At 32.8% G+C, this 4,236-nt stretch overlaps 2 pseudogenes; both read right to left on the reverse strand.

The window, feature by feature from the left end:
- Window positions 1-1,606: 1,606 nt before the first annotated feature.
- LOC136970510 (NADH-ubiquinone oxidoreductase chain 5-like) lies at window positions 1,607-2,495 on the reverse strand (annotated as a pseudogene).
- A 78-nt stretch (window positions 2,496-2,573) lies between these two features.
- On the reverse strand, window positions 2,574-3,841 carry LOC136970511 (NADH-ubiquinone oxidoreductase chain 4-like; annotated as a pseudogene).
- Between the last annotated feature and the right edge of the window lie 395 nt (window positions 3,842-4,236).

The raw sequence follows: 4,236 nt of genomic DNA on the forward strand, positions 1-4,236 counted from the left end.
TGTGCAGCTACGATGTAATTCGCAGTATATCAGTGTAAACATGAATAGATAGCTTCAGGGGCAAGAACAAAAAATCAAGTTTGGCTTACATAAACAGAACATTTATTAATAAATGAACAGAAAATATAATCGTAAATAGTTTATTCAAAATCGAAAGCAAAACAATATTTTTATTGTTTGTGATAATTTTTAAAACAATCTTCTACGCAAAGGGCTGGCTTCTCAAGACAGATTGGACAGAAATAACGCGTTTCTCGCCGTTTTTTAGCTTTGGTACAAATTCGACATGGCTTTGTCGGATGTTGTTTTTTCTGAAGATAGATGGGCGATACTCTGTAAATAGTGGAGCTTCTGCCAATTTAAAATTCTTTTTTTTTTGAAAACTGGTCCGTGCAAATCTCTTCTGCTTTCCAAACTCAACGCTTTGTACGACAACGATATTGCTTTCTAAACTTTATAAAGTTTTAATTTTAGAAGTTGGCCTTTTTCTTGGAATGTGTTTTATAAACTTCCGGTCAATCTCGCTATTATTCTGTATGGATAAGTTAAATGCATCTAAGCATATTACTTTCCTGGTGTTATCGATATACTATACCAAGTGTGCCGCATTATGTATATATGATTTCTGATATGGAATCGTGTCAAATTTTTAAACCCTACTAAATTATTGTAGAATGTGCATCCCTTTTTTGTGCGAAAATCTCCACGTTTTGAGCCATCTGAAACTATAGTCTTTTCCTTGAACCCTGTAGGAGCCACTGATTTATAAAAGGTTTTCATATAAAATATCTGTGTGTGTGTTGGTTGTTTGTAGTACGATCAGCATGATCTGGATTGTTCCCAAATGCTAGGACATTCCATGGATTATAATCATTCGAATTATTATCTCGGTTCATCGACATTTTCCTATTGCGATTGACAACACCTCTACCATTTCAAACAACGCTGCCATGTTTTGAAAGGTAAGGACTTCTCTATTGTCTTTCCATTTACATAACATAACAGGACCATTAATGTCCGCGTTGGTCTCAAATAACTTCCCCGAGCTCCTCACCAAAAATTTGTTGTGTACAGGATTCTGAATCACTTAGAATTGTTTGGTTGTAGTAATCAAGTATTTTTTGTTTACCAGACGGTGGGTCCTGTGTTCTTATTTCCATTTTGACAATATTATAAGAAATGAAATTGGTCATTATCTTTGGGATTAGTATATAAATAATATAAAAAAATAACGATAGTCTCAAAAAGATACTCAAGATAAAATTGAGTGCATGTGAGCTTCGCTGTCCCTAATTAGTTGCCTCCGAATTATAATTTTTTTTTAGCTAGTTGAATTTTGTAGACGCGATCACTTTAAAGGATGAACTGATTGGCGTTTTGTAGCGAAGTGGAAGGGCACGCAATCGTGTTTTGCGCACGAATAATCGTAGTTTGGCTTTAGCGAAGAGCTTTCTGTTACATAAAGCCAACTACGAGAAATTCGTTTTAAACCTTTATTTTTAGGTAAAACACATTCTAATAGTAGGGGAAGAAGTTAAAATGATGGATATTTTTCGTATGTCTTGGTTGTTTTTTATGTTGTGAATAGCAAATCCTGCACATAAAAATATTAGGGCTTTGAATAGGGCGTGGGTGATTATATGAAAATAGGCTAGCTTTCATAAACTTAAAGCGAGAGCTAGTATTATAATAGCTAGTTGGCTTAGGGTGGAAAGAGCAATAATTTTTTTTATGTCTATTTCTATTGTAGCAGATAGTCCTGCTATGAATATTGTTAAAGTTGAAGAGATGAGAAGGATTAGAAAAATTTTATGGTTTATTATATTATGAAATCGGATTAGAAGGAAAACTCCGGCAGTGACTAGGGTAGAGGAGTGTACTAGTGCTGATACTGGGGTTGGGGCAGCTATTGCTGCTGGAAGTCAGGCGGAAAAAGGGATTTGTGCTCTTTTGGTTATGGCTGCGATTATGATTAGAAATAGAGGGATTGGGTTGTCTAGTAAAATGTTTATGGATAGAATGTCTCATGACCCAAAAGAAAGGGATAAAGAAATTGCCACTAGGATTATAACATCTCCGATGCGATTTGATAAAATGGTGATTATCCCTGCGTTTATAGATCGTGAGTTTTGATAGTAGATTACGAGGCAATAGGAAACTAAGCCTAGTCCATCCCATCCTAGTAGGATTCTTATCAGGTTTGGTCTTATAATTAATAGGATTATGGAGAGAATGAACAACAGAACTAAGTAGTTAAATCGATAAGGGTGTTTTTCTTCGGCTATGTATTCTTCTGAAAATCATAGCACTATTCTTGAGATGATTAGGACAGTGGCGGAAAAAAGTATTGAAATATAATCAAAGATTAGAAATATTTCTAAATTAGTGGAGGTCAGTGATATGAAGCAGAAAGAGATTATAATTGAATAGTTTTTATGAATTATTAAACTTCCTATTAATAGAGGAAGAATTCTAAGAGTTAAGATTATTTTTCTTCAAAGTTTGAAAGTTACCAATATCTTATATTTTTTTTTAGTACCACAAACTAAGGTTTTTATGATAAACTACTAAGATAGTTTCAATATATTATTAAGTCTATTTTAATGATTAGAATATTTAAAGGAAGTCAGTGTAAGAATAGGGATAAAAAATCTCGAGTAAAAAGAGAGGGTTGGGTGGTGTATTCTCAGGGGGTTCCATGACTTGGGGTTGAAAAAAGAAGAATACAATATGTTGCAGATAGAAAAGAGATTAATATAATTGGAATGAGGGTAAAAGGAGTTCAGGCTAATACGCTAATTATTAGTGAAATCTCGCTGAAAAGGTTTATAGAAGGTGGAGCTGCTATATTATTAGCTCTTATTAGAAATCATCATAAGATTAGTCTTGGGAATAATGAGAGTATCCCGCGTGTGAGAAGTATTCTTCGTGTGTGTGTTCGATCGTAAAATATAGTAACTAAACAGAAGAGGGCGGAGGAACATAGACCGTGTGAAATTATTATTCTGAGAGAACCTAAGGCTCCTCAAGATGAAAAAGTTATGGCTCCTCTTAATATTAGTCTTATATGACAAACGGAAGAATAAGCTACTAAAGATTTTATGTCTGTTTGTAAAATGCAAATAATACTAGTTAGGATTCCTCCTAGAAGGGAAATGCTTATTAGGGCTGGGGAAAGAAGCTTTATAGAAGAATAGAAAATAGCAGTTATGCGTAAAATCCCATATCCTCCTAATTTTAGTAGAACTGCAGCAAGAATCATGGAACCAGCTACTGGGGCTTCTACGTGAGCTTTTGGTAGTCATAAATGGGTTAGAAATATTGGGAGTTTAACTAGGAAGGCAATTAAAAATAAGATAGACCAGAAAGTGTTTGTTTTTAATGAAATGTGTATTAAGTATGGTAAGAAGAGGGTTTCTGATATTTTTATAATTATTATTAGGGAGACTAAAAATGGGAGAGAGGCTCTTAATGTATAGAATACTATGTATAATCTAGCAGAGAGTCGTTCGGGTTGGGCACCTCATATTGTGATAATTATAAAAGTAGGAATAATTGTGGCTTCAAAGAAGATATAAAATATTATTAAATTAGAGCTAGAAAAGCTTAGAATTAAAAGTAGTAGGAGAAGGGTAGTAAGAAGAGAAAAAGTTTTTTCTTCTTTTTTGATGATTTTTGTGGAAGATAGAAATATTAAAATAGTAATAAGAAGACTTAATAGAATTAATGTTGTTGATATTAAATCTTGTATTAATAATTCATGAGAAATTTTTGTTCTTCTTGTATAATAGATTTGGGGAAAATATATTAGAAGAAGAAGAGATAAAAAGAAGGTTGTTATTTTTCATGAAGGGAGAAAAGGGGTTATTAAAGTAGGTAGGATAAGTATCATTATAATATAGTAGTAGATCTAATGAGGGTATTCCCTGTTAGTCGTGATATGGCTACTAAAAGGGCTAAGCCCAAGCTCCCTTCACAGACGGCTAGGGTAATAAAAATTATTAAAATGGAGCTATCTGCTCTTTTTGGGATTGTTGTTCTTGTTAGAATAATTAGAATACTTAATATAGCTATTTCTAGACTTAATAATATAGATAATAAATGTTTAAATCGAGAGGTGAGACTTATTAAACTTATTAATAGAAGAATAATACCTGTGGATAGGGAATAGTTTATCATAGTTTTAGTAGTTTAATAAAAATTTTAGTTTTGTAAACTAAAGATGTTTTCCTAAAA

Source organism: Centruroides vittatus, unplaced genomic scaffold (assembly GCF_030686945.1).
Source record: "Centruroides vittatus isolate TY-2023 unplaced genomic scaffold, ASM3068694v2 contig_1993, whole genome shotgun sequence".
NCBI classification, from domain to species: domain Eukaryota; kingdom Metazoa; phylum Arthropoda; class Arachnida; order Scorpiones; family Buthidae; genus Centruroides; species Centruroides vittatus.